Raw genomic sequence first — 18,698 nt, 5'->3', positions numbered from 1 at the left:
GTAGTTCTCGTACCCTGACTGGAGGAGAGGGTCCCTGTTTGTCACAAGTGCATACCTGTGCCAACCAGAGACCCCCGATTCTAACAGCTTGCCTTGCGAGTATGATCAGATTTGACTTGGCTACTAGCAGCACAGTTCAAACATATGTAATGACCTCTTGCTGCCAGCTGGACAACCAGCATTTGCAGCTCATAAGGTCTTTGGTTCTTGAACATCCCAGTTGACCAACCAACAGGTGGTCATAACACAATTGAAGGAATTTCTGTTGCAGGATGGTAGTTGGAACAAACAGTTTGTCTCTGTGGAAGGATAACCCATTACAGACTGAGCACAAAAAGAACTAGCTCCTTTAGAGGAATGTAGTCTTTCACCTGGTCCAGAAACTGATCTGTGATAGTGACTCCTATGATTTAATTCACCATTAGTAAAGGCGGCAGAGAATTGTCTGTTGGCTAGTCCTTTTCAGGGTAGTGTGATAAGGCATCTCCTTTGTTGTTGTAACTGCCTGGCTGGAAAGCAATAACAAAATCAAATTCAGCAAAAAACAGTACAAAGTACCCACTGCAGTTGTCTTGGTGAGATAGTACTGACCACCACAGAAACTGGAGGTTACGATGATCTGTGTAGACAGTGGTGGAATGCTGGGCACCCAATAAATAGTTTCTCCATTCCTTGAATTACTTGTTCTGCTACAGTGTAATTCACTTTGGCTGGGAGTAACTTTTTGGACAAATATTGTACCTGATGCAGCTAGCCATTTCAATGGCTACGTTGTGAAAGGATTGTCCCTTTTGCTTCCTCAGAGGCATCTGCCTCAACAATGAATGGTCATGTGGTGACTCAAGATGGGTGCTGAGATGAATGCTTGCTTCAGATTCTGGAAGGCAAAATCTTGGTCTCTATCCGATTGGAAGAGTACACTTTTTCTCAGAAATTTTAAGATGAGGGTACCATAGGCATAGAAATGGTTGATAAATATCATGTTGAAATTGCCAAAACTAGGAATTGTTGCACATCCTTGATGTTCTGAGATTGGGGTGAGTCAACAATAGCTTGGATCTTGTGCTCTGCCATCGACTTCCCCTAAGAACTTAAAATGAAACTAAGGAACTCTACATATGTGGTATGCACTTAGTTAGATTACAATACAAACCATGTTGGAGTAGAGTGCCTAGAATGGTTTTGGCATGGCTCACGTGTTCATCAGGTTTCGAGAAAAGAACAGAATGTCATTGTATGTATACAATGACAAATCTTTTCAAAAGGTCCTGTAAGACATAATTGACTGACAACTGGAATGACGCCGGAGCACTGCATAGATCGATTGAAATGACACAATCTATGTTAGCCCGCAGCGGGTCCTAAATGCCATCTTCCATTCATCTCTGGTGCAAATTTGAACTAGGTGGTAAGCCCCTCTTAAGTCAAGCGTTTTGTAAATCTTGGTGTCCTTGACTAGATCTAGAAGTACCAGAATGAGGGGAAGAGGGTTCCTATTCTTGATAGTGATGTAATCTAGGGCCCTATAGTAAATGCATGTTTGCAGTTCTCCATTGGATTTCAGGACAAATAACAAGGAAAAGGCAGCCAGGGATTTTGAGGGTCTAATAAATCTGTCTTGGAATATTTGTCTAAGTACTCAGATGGTGATTCTGTCATCAGTAAGGGAGTATATCCTTCTGCATGGTATTCTCACACATCAGGGACCAAATATATTTTACTGTTGCACTTCCAATGTGGTGGAAGTGTTTCAGCCTTACTTTCACTGAGCACACCGAGAAAGGACATATATTCAGATGGTAATACTATGTTTTGTTCAGCTGCTGTTGCTATTATATGGCCATATGCATGGTCTCATTTTTGGAGGCAGTTGAGGGGTAAGACAAGTTTGACTGCACCAGGATGAAGCTGATAGGTTGATGGGTTGTAAGGTGTAAGCCAGGACATGCCCAGGATTATGCTGAACGGAAGTGTGTCAATTAGTTTGAAACTTAACTCTGCACCATGTGATTGTGAACCTTTATTACAGTTCATTCATAAGGGATGAATTTGGTCAGTTGTGAGCCCTGAGGTGAGCGTGGTTTCAATGTCTTTCACTACTTCTGGTGGGTTCTTCTTGTGAGTTGGGATCCCTAATCTTTTGTAATCCTTAGGGACCCAAAACGATGTCGAGCAGATCGCCACCGCCATGGTGGCGGTGGAGATCCTCCCGACATTAATGCCCGCCCGCCACCCATTTCCCCCCCCCCGCCATATTACTATGGCGGGGGGGGGGGACCGCGGCAGATGTAAATACCGTCTGCCGCTTTTCCGCCCCGGTCGCCTTGCGGCCGAGGTGGAAAATGTTTAATATGGTGGCTGTGTCTATGAGACACCGCCAGCCATATTATGATAATAATAATAATACTGTTTTTTCTATAGCGCGAACAGCTACCTCAACTAGGAGGTGTCCCAGCGCTGTGAGAGCAAAACAAGGCCAGACTGCCCAGTAAGTGAGCAACGTTAATGATCCAGTGAAAATAACCAAAACATGAGCTGTTTCCTAAAGCTCAGATCTGACGGGGCCCTTTGCAAATCAGGTGGTAGGGTGTTCCACCGTCGAGATGTGCTATCTGAAAAAGTCCGACTGCCCAGTCTTGCCCTTTTGACTCGTGGCACACTCAGTAAAACCTGATCATTCGAGCGAAGAGAGCGGGTCTGAATGTATCTGGGGAGTCGTGATCTCAGATAGTTGGGGCATGTACCGTGCAGAGCCCTAAAGGCCAGTGTGAGAGCTTTAAATTTAATCCTGCTGAATATCGGCAGCCAATGCAGAGAACGAAGAAATATGCTCTTTAAACTGTATATGCTTCAGCAGCCTAGCCGCAGCATTCTGTGCAGTATGTAGCCGTTGGGTCAGATATTATTTAGGAAGGCCCATACACAGGCCATTGGCATAGTCCAGGCACGTTGTAATTGTGGCATGGATCACCGTTTTCCGACAGGACTCAGGCAGTAGTTTCAAGATTTGTCGGAGGTTCCTCATTTTACTCAAGCAGCATCCGGTGACTTGCTGGATTTGGGGCGCGAAAGAAAGATTATCGTCCCATTTTACCCCAAGGTTCTTTGCCAGTGGCTGGGGGTGGGGGGGGGGGGGTCCCCATCTCTGCCGGCCACCATAGTTCTGCCGGGGGGGGTGCTTTTGCCAAAGAAGATCACTTCTGTTTTTCCCGGATTCAATTTCTACTTATTTGTATTCATCCAAGTTGCCACATCTTGGAGGCAGCCCTTAAAGCGCGCAAAGGCTTGCTGACATGCTTTTCCATGGCGGCATTAAGGCATGCGGAGACTCCCTGTGGGGGCCTGTTGCGGGCCCCCTGGGAGCAGCGCGTGGTTTCTGTCATGTTGTGCTTTGAAATGCACAACGTACATTTTTACCATTGCGGCGGGCGGCGCTTTCAGCACCGCCCACCGCAATGGTAAAAATACAGGATGCGCCCGCCAGTGTGGCGGGCGCATCCTAATGCCCAAGGCGGGACCGCCGCTCCTATGGCGGGCGGTCCCGTTTTGCACGAGGATTGTCGGCGGCCAAAGTATGCCCACCATCCTAATGGCGGCCTTAGTATCTATAATGTTCCCGGTAGCCCCAGAGTCAATCATAACCACTAATGGTACGTTCTGTTGTTAAATGGTAACTGTAACATTGAGTGTAAGGTGGGGGCAGAACTCTGTGTTTTTTTTGCTTTTGAGTGATTAGGAGATAGTTGCTTCCTGCTCAAGGGACCCTCCTGGGTAGTCCTTGAGGTACCAAGTTTCCCACTTCCTTTTTGGTTGTGGTCAAATTGAAACATTTGGTGCTCTTAGGTCTTGTGGTACATTGCCTGACAAAATTCCCTTTATTTGCCACAATGGAGACACTGGCTGTTCTCCTGACGCAGTTCCTTTTCTTTCGCTGGAAGGGCACTCAAATACCACCAATTTCCATTAGTTCTGGAGCATCTCTGGGTGGGAAATTGTTCTTTTCCTTAGGGCGGATAAATGGTCTCTGGTTGTTTTTTTGCATATATCCTTTGTACTCGGCCAGACAGTGGTCAAGCCGCAAGATCACAGCTCTTAAGTCTCTACACGTTACCGGCCATGGGTCAAGCTGAGCTAGAATGTCTTTTAATTCCTCTCTAAGACCACAATGGTAAACTGCTACCTTCTTTTCGTCGGGCCAGTTGGTTTTGACAGTTAGTCAACTTAACTGCGATAGCTATGTCACCAGATCCTTGTTCCCTTGTTTTAGGTCAAGTAAATCACTGTTGGCAGACCCTGTGATGGCTCTTCTATCAAACATTTTTTTTCAAATTCCTTCTGGAACCCTCTCCAATCACATAGAAGAGGATTATTATTATTATTATATGAAATTTGTAATGCGCTCAGCTTACCCGGGGGCATCCCGGCGCAACAGACCAAAGAAGGAGGAACTCGATAACTCACTACTGTGGAAACAAATAGGTTTTAAGAAGTTTCCTAAATACTAGGATCTTGTGCTCTGAGCGAATCTTAAGGGGCAGAGAATTCCACAGAGATGCCACCTGTACCGAGAAGCGCCTGCCCCCAGTCCGAGCTCTCCTGACTCTCGCAGATTGCAAAAGATGTTGCTGGTCTGAGCACAAAAGGCGGGGAGGTTTATAAGGACGGGCCATGTTAAAAAGGATGGGGGGGCCTTTGCCATGAAGAATTTTATGGGCCGTACACAACGCCTTGAATTTCACCCGCTCCTTAACAGGGAGCCAGTGAAGTGCTTTCAAGGCCGGGGCAGCAGACTGCCTTCTAGGAATCTCCATCAAAACTCTGGCAGCTGCATTTTGCACCTGTTGGAGGGTTTTAAAGGTGGCTTCAGGGGCACCAAGAAACAGGGCATTACCAAAGTCAAGCCTTGAAAGGATTAAACCACGCATCAAAAGCTTCTTAGCTGGATCCGGAAGCAGTGGGAGTACCTTTCGGGCTGACTTCAGTAGACCGAAGCAAACCCCCGCGGTCTTTCTGGCGTGGGTCCTAAAGGACAGATCTTCCTCCAACCATACTCCCAAGGACTTGATCTCCTTCTTGGGAGATGGAGGGTCGCCAAGAGACCGGGGCCAACAGCTGGCAATGATGGAGGGACTGGAGTTGCCCAAGAGCATCAGCTCAGTTTTTCCTCCATTGAGCTTCAGAGCTGAGTTGGACATCCATTGATAGACATTAGCCAGGCAGTCATGCAACAAGTTGGGTTGTTCCGCCAGCTCAGTGAGGCCCACCACCAGCTGAGTATCATCAGCATAGCTGATGATCTTCAACCCCGAGGGGGCTACCACTCTTTCAAGTGGAGTCATATATGCATTGAACAAAGTAGGGCTCAACGATGAGCCCTGAGGGACTCCACATTGAAGAGGGAATAGGGAAGACTGCTCTGCCCCTTCCCAGACTTGGTAGAAACGGTTGGAGAGAAAAGATCCCAACCATTTCAGGGCCGTCCCTGAGACACCTACCTCTGACAGGCGTTGGAGGAGCACCTGGTGACTCACGGTGTCAAAGGCAGCACTCAAGTCCAGGAGGATCACTGCCACTGATCCTCCAGCATCAAGAGTGCTCCTTGCTTCCTCCACTACCGCCAGCAGGGCTGTGTCCGTTCCTTGGCCGGGACGGAAACCAGTCTGGGAGTCTCCCAACAGGTGGTTGGACTCAAGATAGTAAGAGAGCTGACGGTTAACCAGCTTCTCTGTGATTTTAGAAAACCCCGGCAGAAGCGAGATAGGCCTGAAGTTGGTCAGATTGGCGGGATCCAAGCCTGGTTTTTTCAGTAGGGCTTTTACTACTGCCTTTTTCCATCTCTGAGGGACTACACCATGAGAAAGAGAGAGGTTGACAAGGTCAGTGAGAGGAGCTGACAGAGTATTAGCCACAAGTTTAAGATGTTTCATAGGCACTGGATCACTCGGAGATCCACTCTTCATCTCCACCAAGACCTTTGTAACCTCCTCCTCCGAGAAGGGGCCAAAAGAGACAAGTTCGGTCGGGCAGCTTATAGGACCAGTAGCCGGCTCAGAGATTTGAGGCATAGCAGGCAGAGAGGATAGGATAGTATCTATTTTAGAATGGAAGAAACTAGCCAGTTCTTCACATTTGTCTTTAGGATTGACGTGCACGACTGGCGGGACTGGGGCTTTGAGGAGTTCTTTAAAAATTTTAAAGGATTCTCTTGGAGAGTTACTTGCCCTCTCAATCTTATCACTAAAGAAAATCTTTTTGACATCCTTCAGTGCACTTTTGTATTTTCTCATCTCTCTTTTATAATTAGCCCGGCTTTCTTCCATCTGCTCTCTCCTCCAGGCACGTTCAAGCCTTTTGCAAGAAGTTCTGCAACTCCTGAGTTCCGGAGTATACCAGGGGGCAGAAGCAGTTCTTCTCTCCCTGATAAGCCTCCTTTTTTTAGGAATCAGTCGATCAAGAGAGTTAGTGAGCCAATTAGCCAGATGTTGATCAGCAATATTGGGGTCATCTACAGGGTCAGGGCGAGTTATCGCTAGCTCTTCAACCCAACTTTCAACCGGCAGCTTCGACCAGAGTCGTTCCAAAGTGTATTGTCTAGGCACGGGATCTCCCCGGTTCTTCAGCAACCAGCTGAAAGGAATAAGGTGGTGATCCGTCCAGGGAAGGGCCAACATCTGGAGGGCTTGCAGGTTGGCAGTATTAGCAAAAACAGCGTCAAGCTGATGACCTCTGTTATGAGTGGCTCCCAAATGAGCGAGGTGAAGATCGAGAGCATCAAATGAGCTCAATAAATCTCTTGCCACCACGTCATTGGGGTCATCAAAGTGAAGATTAAAATCCCCCAGAAGTACAAAGTTGCATGAGGCAGCGGCTAATGGAATGATGGCCTCAATAATAGAGTCCACAAAATTCCCCAGCGCAGCAGGAGGGCGATACAAAAGGAGGCCGGAGATGGAAACGGAGGAAGATATGCCAAGGGAGAAATGACAACTTTCAGTGTTGGTAATACCGCAGTCTGCAGCTTTGCACACGAAAGTATCTCTATAAACGATGGCCACTCCACCCCCTCTCCCATCCGGCCTATCAAGATGGAAAATGAGGTAACCCGGTGGGAGAGCATTGACAATATCGGGACCTGAACACGCGGTCAACCACGTTTCCGTTAGGAATAACACATCCAGACAGTGGTCCAAAAGGAGGGAGTGTATTTCTATTGCGTGACAAGGCAGTGATCTGCAGTTAAGCAGAGCCATAGTGAGTGTGTTTAAAGCCACACAGCTATTAGACACAGGACACCCGAGACAGTGTTTAAAGGCAGTACCCTCAACCCAATTATAATGGCAACTAGGCAGTTTAGTCGCGCGAAGCGAGAGCAGAGAGTCTCGTGAATACCTGAGGGGAGGGGCCAGATGTCTAGATGGATTGAGCAGAGTGGTGTGCCCTGAGCCCGTCTGGGCCCGTCTGGGCCCGGATCATCCAAATTGACAGCTGGAACTGTCCATGTGGTAGCATTCCCACTGAGATATGAAATGCGAAATGTTATGTGCGATTGTGAAGCTGGGAAGGTTGCTGGGTAGACCATATAATAGAATTGGATCTGGGTGAGAAAAGTCTGTACTTTAGTCTGGTCTCCCAAAAAATGTTTCAAGTGTTAATATTGAAAGAAATCAATGCCAATGTTTATAATTATACACTTGCATATACAAGCGAAATTGCATCGCTGATAAACTCCCCCATCAAGAACTAAGCATCAACACTGACTCAGAAATACATGGTTTGTCAGGCTCTGTGATATAAGCTTGAGGTTACTGATTGAAACATCACAGGTGGGGTGGCACGTAGCCGGGAGACTAACATGCGAACAGAAACCAAAGTCCATCTCCCAGATAAGAGCAGCGACACCACAATGGTCCAGGGAAATTGGCCCCAATAAAGCACACATGGTCAGAGGGTCCGCACATTCCCAAATCATCATAAAGTCAGATGTCATCAAAAGTTAGGAACACATAGCTATTCAGGAAACAGTAGACGCCGTGTTCACGTGACCCTCATGCTGGACATTGGCCACGTTACACGCTGGCCCACATTGTGCCCACGTAAGTTAGAGGCCCACCTCCATTTGCTATCAGGGGCCTTATTTCAGTTATTTGTTACTCCACAGACAAGGTCCGCATTGATTACCAATGATACCCAAAAACTAAAGACCAGCTCAGGATGATTGTACTTTGAGACAGTCCTTAGACCTGCTTCTGTAACCGTGCTCCCAACCAAAGTGTTTAATGTAACCAACTGTTCCTGTTTTGCCAAACGCGTCTTATCATTTATTTTCTCAAGATACATTCATATTCAGGCAAACCTTGATGCCGGTAAAATGGGCGCTTGTATTACAACAGATACTGCTTGGACAGGTCTGGGCGGAATCGGTGTGGCAGAAGTGAGAAGAGTTGAGTTGACATTTGGAGGGCTGAGATGCTCCTGAATTCGCACCACCTGGCATGCCAGGACCATGGTCTCCAATAACAGCTGGTAAGTCCTTTTGCATTTAGCAAAATGTTTGCACACATTATCTTTGGTTGACATTCTAAGGCCATTGCTCAGGAGGAACCAATACGTTGGGCCAGTTCTTCTGTCATTAGCCTGGTTCCTCAGGAGCAGTACACTCATGAAGCCCACTGTTCAGCATCACCAACTCTGATTCAAGGATTTATGGAGGTTCTGAGTGGCTAGATGGGGAAAGGGATATTTGGGAATAGTAGAGAAGGAGACCTGGAAAAGGAAGGGTGAATAGTGCTTGCACTTTCTCAATCTTAGAATTCAAGCTTTCGTGTAGTTGCTCAAGCAGAGTCTAAAGACTCAGCCCAAATTTAGTGAGGCATGTCACAAATTATTTGCTTTTAGGGGTTAGTTTTAGGAGTTACTTTTTGACTTTGCAATATGCCCCCACTAAGACACGGATTTTTAAGTTCAGCTGTATCTTCGAGTTTGTAGATACTTTTACTAAAAAATTAGCACCATGAATTTGCAACTGTCAATTGCACACAAGAGGCATCTCACGCCCTACTGGGATTCTGCCAACAAACAATTTTCAGGTCGATCTCTGTGCTCAGTTACTCTATGGATCCGATGAGCAGCGCTCCCACATCAAACCTGAGAGCAAAACCCAACCTCCAATCTGGTCTCTCACAGAAGTACTGGATGCTGTTTTGAATCTGTAACATTAAGAATTGATGCGTTCTTCTGGGATCGGCAGCCTAATATAGGTGCACCTGATTAAATATGGTGCCTGAGACGTCATGGATCCTCTTACAAAAACCTGCAGCCATGATTTCTCAATATCCTGATTTTAAACAGACTGGACCATGGACATTGTGGTGATCCAAGGACAAGCGATAGGTACATTGAAATAGGTTTATTGGGCTGAACCTTAGGCAGGTGTCCAAGAGGGCGGAGTGAGGACGCGAGCCAGCGGCAGCTAATCCTGTAGCTCCTCACCCCCTCCGAAATGAGACTGAAAGGCAGTTGTTTCCGAACCAAAACCTTCAGAGTATGAGTAAGAAACACGGATTGTACAGCCGATTGTAAATGGAATTTTTCAAAACGCTCACCGATGCTCTGGCTCTTGAATCTCTCCCGGACTGTGAGGCACTCAATCAGACAGATCCACTGCCTGTTCTCTGGATCGGAGATCGGCTGGATAGGTTTTCAAGCTGCCCGCACCTGGTGGTCACACGTAATGTCTCCTAAGAACCCGCCGCGTACTACGCGGAACACCAAAGCTACCGCCGCTTCTTCTTCCACAGATACGGGGACCGCAAGCACAACAACCGCCGCAGCCATGGCACCACCTTCCCTACCCTCAACAGGTACGGGGGCGGGGATCACAATTACAGAAACTGCGGCAATCGTGGCGAACGCTGCAGCTTCAGCACCTCCTATCTCCAACCTCACACTGACGAAAGGAGCTACTGACCCAGTACCAAGCCTCCGGATCTTGCAGCTCTCCCGGTCTCTGAGGCTTCAGGGGGAGAGACAGGGTTGCACAGTTTCAAAGAAAATCTTTCTACTACGGCGACGGTGGCGCTGGCTGACAAGAATACGGGTAAAGGCACTGAAAGACCAGCTCCCGGTAAGCCTTTAATATGCCCCCCAGTGCTGACTGATATGAACACTTCCTCACTAAAAAAAAACGCTAAAAATGCTGCCAAACAAAAAGCTAAGATGGGGGCTCTAGTGGGGTCTTTGATAGGATGCGATGGGGCCAAAACTGATGCATTCAATTGTACAAACACCCCCGCTAGCCCAACTGATGTGTCAGATGTGTCTGCAAAAGTAACTCCGGAAGTCATAGTTGTAAATGGTGACCTAAACAATACATCACCAAACGATCAAGAGACAACAAACAAACCACCAAAGGAAACTACAAATGAAAGTACAATTTCAAATATTCAAGCTACTGACGAGGGTAAGGCACTCAACCCTAACTTCACCCAATCCACTGAATTACCACCAACCTTTGATTCCGGGTCAGCACCTGACTTAGCTGATGCAGGACTCAGCAGTATACGATCACAACATAAGGAGAATAATAATGCTTTAGTGGTGACAGACGAAGAAAATGCAGACTTGAGCTCCCATGATGAATATGAAATGGAAACGGAAGAAGAATTGGCTGACCCATCTGAAAACTTAACAAAACCCTTGGTGACTAGAAGACGCAAAACAAAAAGCAAACTCAAGACTAAAAAAGGGGGGAAAGCTAGCTTCACCTTAAACCGAACCATTACCAACAACATTGCGACCACCCAGAAAATTCTGGTCGATAAAAGCCCTCTTAGGAAATGGATAGAGGCTAAGGGGCTGGTAAAAAATATGACATTAAGGCTATCTGGGACAAGCCCTACGGACCCTGACCCAACCTCCGGTCTGTAAGGCAGCTCAATTCTCTCATATAATAATACTATAAGTGAACCACTCAACGCATCAGCCAATGTCATAGCTGAACAAGATACGTCTCCACCTTTGTTACAACCTATCTCAGTAACTATATTAGCTAGTGGTTCTCTGACATCAACCAAGGCAAGGCTGCCAGCTACAGATGGAGAGAGGAGAGGTAGCACTACCGACTCGACTGTCGATGATAACACCTTAGCTCTGCTTACCGCCCCAACCTCGGCCGCTGCATCCCTCTCCATGACTACAAAAAATATCCCCTCTCAAGTCCCAGAAGAGGAAGACAAGCAAGAACCTAATTCTACCCAACTTGACATAATACTTCAAATACTAACTAATCAACGTGCTGAAGCACAAGAACACTATTTACAATTGCGTGAAGATAACAATAAACTCCAGTCCTCTTTATCAGAACTAACCTCCAATCTTAGTGGGGTTTCGCAGGATATCGAAGAGCTGCAGCACCGAGTAGCAGGGGTGGAAGAAGTAACAACACGCACACATTTAGTAGTAAACCAGCATGACACTCAGATAATTGTGCTTCAACTTAAAGTTGAGGATTTCGAAAATAGGCAGAGAAGATCAAATCTGGGACTCTTTGGGGTACCGGAAGGATCAGAAGGGTCAGACTCGAGAGCGTTTCTTGTTGGCCTACTACAAAAAGCTTTCCCGGACTTAGCAGATTGGGACTGGGATTCCCAAATCCAACGAGCACACCATTTACCCCTAATCCAAAAGAACAAAGAGAGCAAATTCCCAGGTCCTTTTCTTATTTTTTTGGGTAATTTCTTGCTGAGACAGGCCATATGGCAGAAAGCTTGACCTAATACTCCTTTAACCATAGGGAATCTATCCTTATTTGTCCGGTTTGATCTCAGCAAAGCCACCATGGATAGACGTTGGGAACTGTGCAAATTGATTGACCCAATCAAATCTGGGGGGGGCAAGTTTTTCTTTAAGAACCAGCGAGCCTGAAAGTCATCAAAAATATTTACAACAAGGGGTGGTGAGGGACAGAGTCTCTGAATTAAACAGAATACTCTCACCCAGTCAAGAGATCAGGGCTAGATCCAACACCGTTTTTTAGCTCACTGCACCATCCCAGTTTCAGAACCTGGCTGTATGCAAATTAGTCTGTTCCTGTCCCAGTGCATGATGGGAACAGGGCAAACCAAACTACAAAAGCCAATTCTTACACTGGGAAGGAAACAAGCTACCGGGGACCAGTTTCTGGCATTTCAGCCGTCTTCGGCCCGGCTTGCTTGAATCCTGATGGTGCAATGAGCAAGGGACTCACATCTGAGTCATCAAAGGCGGGCTTACTCATTTCTTTAACGATCCTAGAGAAGTTGAACATTATCTTTCGGGACTAAGTAAAAGCTAAACTTTAGAGATTTAAATACTTAGCTAAAAGTACCATGTTTTTCTCGTTTTTACTTTGTTGATTTAATAGGCTATAGCTAAGGAAACTAAGTTCTAGGAGACGTAATGTTTCTCGGAGGGGGTGGTGGTGGGGCTCTTCAGGCAGTGTGCTGCAGAAGCTGCCTCTCCAACGCCAGCAGAACCTGAAGGGTGGTCCCTTCCCATTGCGGGTGGGTGACAGGGGGGTGGAGAGAGGGGTTCTTCGACTCTCCGCGGGGTGGGGAGGTAAAAAACTGAAAAAATGTGTTTGCAACCTGAGAGGGAGACTTGCTACTAACGACAAAAATATAAGTAAATATTCATTTATGCACGGCTTTAGAACCGAAAATTACCGCTTGGTTTATTATTATGTTGGTTGTTTTGTTTATAAATGTATAAAATAAAATGTCTTGCCTGAAATGTTGCGGGGCTAAATAGCAAAAATAAGCGACGCCTTGTGTCTGAAGAATTAAGACCACGCAATCCCAATCTCATACTGTTTTCTGAAACGCACATAGCTGGCAAAGATAAAAAACTACTTTGTCAATTAGGCTATGATATTGTTAGTTGTACCATATTTGGGGCATCAATAAGAGGGGTTGCGATCCTCAAAGATAAACGATTTAAAGCCGAAATCCTACAAACTGCTTACGACAAAGATGGTAGATGGGTAATAGCTCAAATGAATATTGAAAACCATAAACATGTCTTTTGCGCGGTGTATGCCTCGAACCCAGATGAACCTAGGATTTTGGATGATCTGAATATAAAACTCTTGGACTGGGATGGGGAACTTATTATAATGGGGGATTTTAATTGCATCATGGATTACCAATTAGATACTACTAGGCCAGGGAGTTTTCAACGGATGCGCAAAACTAGAGCCTCAATTTTAGATCTATGCCGCACTCATAATATTAAAGATGCATGGCGATATCTACACTCAAACTCTCCAGGCTATACATATTACTCCGCACCTCATAAACTCTGCTCCCGGTTGGACATGGCTTTAGCTAATTCTAACTTTCTAAACACTTGTCTCATGGAGGTATGCCCCCGAATCTCATCCGACCATAATCCTATAATGCTGACTTTTGACACTTCACATATAAATACTTGCCCCAGACCATTTTCCTTTCCTAGACATCTGATAACAGATCTCGCTTATATCTCACAGCTAAAAACCCATCTCATTGATTTTATAGAAATCAACCAAAATTCTGCCACGTGTAACACAGTTTGGGACGCTTGCAAGGCAAGCATCCGGGGATTCACACAGGGGTATGTGCTCAGACAAAATTTTGAACGTCAAAAACTTAACGAATCTCTGATCTTTAGTATCTCTGCTCAAGAAGTACAGTTGTCTACTGCACTACGGTTAAACCTGCCAACGGCAGTAGAAATAGGTCTTAAATTAAGTCAATTGAAATCAGAAATAAAAGCAAAACTTATTAAAATAAATAGTATTAATATACACAAATACAAGATTGAACAATATGAGGGCGGGGATAAAATTGGAAAATTCTTGGCGTATAAAGCAGCGGAGGACAGAGCCTGTACCATAATTGCTAACATTCGGGGCTCTGATAATCTACTACAGGATCAACCTTATGACATATTGGAACAATTTGCAGACTTTTATAGGACCTTATATACTCCAGAATCCATTCCGAACTAAATTATAATACAGAATTACCTAGATGAGCTTCCTTTAGCCTTACTTAGGCAACTAGAAACAGATCTTTTGTCGGAAAACATTACTGGACAAGAATTACGCCAAGCTATCGCTGCTCTACCCTCAGGAAAGGCTTCAGGAGAAGACACCATCCCCCTAGAGATTTATAAAATCTGTTTAGAGGAACTCGCACCTCTATTATTATGGGTAATGCAATCGATTGGGGAGACCGGAAAGGTCCCCAAGTCATGGAACAGAGCTAAAATAATATTTTTTCTTAAAAAAGGCAAACCAAAAGAGGAGAGAGGGTCATATAGACCCATCTCCCTGATCAACACAGATGCAAAAATATTTGCAAAAATCTTAGCTACTAGGCTGGCTCCCCTTATGCCCAAAATGGTTAACCCTCAGCAACACAGGTTTGTTACTGGGAGGGACACTACCACACACGTCAATATGGCTATCACAGCGTTTGACGTGGCTGAGATTGAGTCCACCCCACTCGGTATGATATTACTGGATGCCGAGAAGGCCTTTGACCGAGTTGGGTGGGACTACTTATGGCGTGTTATGACTAAAATGGGGTTTAATGGATATTTTTTTAAGTGGATACAGGCGCTATATGATAACCCCTCAGCCTGCATTATCTATGGGGGACTGACCTCTACAGATTTTCTGATATCGCGGGGCACCCGTCAAGACTGCCCTTTATCGCCGTTATTATTTACCCTTTCACTTGAACCATTTTTACACTCCCTTCAAACACTACCCAAAATTATATTGTTTAAGTCTAATGAACAGGTGCTGAAAATTACGGCATACGCCGACGACATTGCCATATATTCTTCTGATATTATCCAGACCCTAGAAGGAATTAACACAGAGGCTCTTAAATTTGGCAAAGTATCTGGTTATAAACTAAACTCAAATAAAACACAAATTATAGCGAATCATTTACCAGCGGCAAATGTCCCTGAGATATGTAAGACTGCTACTTATTTAGGTGTAAAAATTACTTCAAAAATACGAGAAATAAACAATCTTAACTACAATGAACTAATTAAATCTACCATCGCTACATTAAAAAAGTGGCATAGACTACCTCTGAACTTAATCTGCAGAATCAACCTCATTAAAATGAAGATACTTCCCAAATTCTTATACTTATTCCGCTCTATCCCACTTGCTCTAAATAATTCCTTTTTTAAACAGCTTGACAGGATTTTTAGCAGCTTCATTTGGGGATACAAAAAACCCAGAAGATCGCTGAAGCTTCTTAAAAATAGTACAGACAAAGGTGGCTTAAACTTTCCAGATGTTAAGCTATACTTTTGGTCCTCATTTATCAGGTGCCTTCGATCTCTGTTACATAGCGAAGACACTTTCTTTTTTCACGTATTTATGTTAAAATCTGAATCTAATATGTTTTTACTGCGAGCTAACGACCCTAATTATTACAAAAGGGTGAAATTCAAGACCGCCAAAGACATTATCAGGATATGGGCTAACATTCTGGCCTATTGCAAAACCTCCTTTTACCACCCAAAAGTACAGCTTTGGGGCAACCCTGGTCTTCCAAGAATATTCAACGATGAAATGGACCGCAGATGGTCAACTCATGGTATTAATACTTTGGGGGACCTATATGGCGTACAAGGGTTTCTAGACTTTCACACTCTACAAACCCTTTACAATCTGATGGAAACCATGAGGTTTAAATACAGACAAATGCACGATTTCCTAATCAGAAAGAAACAGCTACTTAATATCCTAGATTCTGATATTTGGAATTGTCTATACTCCACTAAAAACAAATCAGTGATAAGTGAGGCATACAAATACTTCTGTGCTGTTAAAGTCGATGACTGCTCAAAATTAGCTCAAAAATGGAGCAGTAAAACTGGTTTAAACATAACGTCTAAGCAAATTATATGCTCTTTATCTAACATCAACAATGCTGTACGTTCATCTAGCTTAAGACTACAACAGTTTCACACAGTTTGTATGCTATATTATACAACGGAAAAGATCTCAAAGTGGTCCCTCAATAACATTCAAGGGGACCGCACCAAATGTCCCAAATGCCTTGCTTACACTGCAGACCTAGAACATATGCTGTTCTCTTGTCCAACGCTAAAGGTTTTTTTGGGCGAAATAATCAACGTTCTGAAAATCAAAAAGATATTTCTACCTACCCTTACTGCATCAATTGTACTACTTGATTTACATCCTATTTCCCTACCACAACCCGCCCTGATAACGATTCTTATATCCTGTGCTAAACTTACACTGGCCAGAGCATGGATCTGTCCCAAACCTCCTAACATCTGGGAATGGTGGTCATTAGTTAACGAAATTTGCTCTATGGAATTCGTGTTAGCTAACCTTAGAGGAGCTCGCTCACTAAAAAAATTTGAGAAAATATGGGGCGACTTTATCGATAGCCCTGTGTTTGCTTAAAAGGAGAAAAGAGATATACATGCTTCTTTTCTCTTTTTTTCAGCGGATAGTTATTTTGCTGTTGAATTGATTCACATTCTTCTCGTGGCTCCGACATTATTCATGTATGTACAAAATGAATTACTTTGTAATGTGTTCCAAGTGGAAACTGGAACTAGCTTTTGTTATGATTGTGCTACATATAATTTTTTATTTTATGTATTTTTTTCTTTTTACTATATGAACATTGTTATGTCTTCCTCATCAGTTTGCAAATAAAAAAAATTATAAAACAAAAAAAGAAAAGAAAAAGGGATGAACCTTAGGCAGAGCAGAGACTGATCAGCTCATAGTTTAACTGTCTTTTCAAACCCCCGGTGCAGAACATTCATACAACAAGGTTCTGCACCAATGAGGATTACAGGTGTTCACGAGCTAAGCTCGTGGAAAGAGAAGCACGAGCCACTACATGGGTATTTCCCAAAACAATAAAGAAAGAAAAAAACCACAGAAAAACAGAGAAGAAATAAGATAAAAGAAAAGAAAGAAGAATATATACAAAATACCACAAAACTACAACTTTCACCTGAGAAATAACAGAATAGGAAACTCCTGTAAGACAAAAGCTAACAATGTGAACAGGAGTATACAGTAATGAACCAACAAAAGCAAAATTCCCTTGACCAGATAGATTTAGAAAATTCCTGTTCAGTGATTAACAATACATAAAAATATTGAATGCTATATTCAAAGTATTAAAGTGACACTTTATTATAAAAAATCATTTGTCCAATAATTGTTCCTCTTCCAAACAATACAATACATGTAAATCACAGGGAGATTCTTGACTAACAAATTACAATTATGACCAGCATAAAGGAGACAAACATGAAATGTAAGACACAATCCTTGTCAGATACATATGCACATCAACATATGGCTCTAAAACACCACAGTTAATACATTGCTTTCTTCATTATTTAACCCTGTATGTGTTTGTCCTTTGATTATGCTTCTAATGGCGTTGACGCGTTTCGATGGTTTCATGTAATTTATTCCATCTTTATCAAGACTCAGTATTTTTATCTCTGAATGTGATCAAATACTGCATATCTTCTCCCCTAAATAAAGCAAATTATATAATCAATAACCAACCTTGTACATATTAGGTATTATAATCATATTTCCTCCACTCCTCTTTTACCCTTTTGCGAGCACCCTTCGCTCTAAATATCGAATGATTAATCATCATTTCCATGTAATACGGGTATGCACAGGATATTGTTAATTACCCCCTTGCTATACTGTGCATTACACCAGTGTCCTGGAAAACTTTTTAAATGAAGGTTGGTACTTCAGATTCAAAACATTTCAATCAATTGTGCATACTCTAGAGTTATGGCTCTCACTATGTCTACTTTGTGTGCCTCTTTACCATATGGAACTCAATACGCAGAGCAGGGACCATACTCAGACTCTATGACTTCTATAACTCCTTCATGTTCAAATAACATAGCGGCTATAATGTTCCCCTTGCGAGCTAATCCTCCCTTCAAGACCCCTGTCTCTTATTCTCACCTCGTTTCTCTAAAAATCGAGGCATACCTCTGGCTTTGGTCTGATTGTTTGAACCGACGAGACTTTCAGCTATACGCAGATCTCGCACACCTATTGGCTCTAAAACCGCTATAGGCCTGTGGAAGACATGTGATAGTTTATCATTAGTTTTCTTACTGAAGGTAATATTAGATTGTCCTTATTATCCACACATTCCTTGGTCTTTACCTTTTTTTTAAGACCCTCAGCTCAAATTGTGTATGGGTACATGGGTTAAAAATCTGGCGAGTATCTCCTGTCGCACCTGAATTGCCGCTGACCTGACAAGTCACACACAACTTTCAGAATGCATTTGACTTGGTCGTAATCTGGAGCCAGTAAAAATTAGTTTCTTGGTGATCAAATGTTTTGGCCTGTTCCAGATGTCCTGCCAAGGGGATATCATGACCCAGCTCCAATAACAAGGCCCTATAGCACTGGGAGACTGCTAACACTCTTATTGGCCCAGGCTCAGTAACCTTAGGCTCACTAAATAGGAAACCATTCTCCCAGTAAATGTGGTGATCATCAGAAGTGTTGCCTTTTTCTTGGGCCTTGGCCTGCCGCCTAAGAACCTAGAGAGTGGGACACTCCCTCTATGCTTTTCAGAACTCTGCCTGGATGGCCTTACTGCAACTTG

The sequence above is a fragment of the Lissotriton vulgaris genome, chromosome 1_1 (genome assembly GCF_964263255.1).
Source record: "Lissotriton vulgaris chromosome 1_1, aLisVul1.2, whole genome shotgun sequence".
In the NCBI taxonomy this organism is placed as follows: domain Eukaryota; kingdom Metazoa; phylum Chordata; class Amphibia; order Caudata; family Salamandridae; genus Lissotriton; species Lissotriton vulgaris.
The sequence above is the reverse complement of the archived record's forward strand: the minus strand, read 5'-3'. Positions refer to the sequence as shown.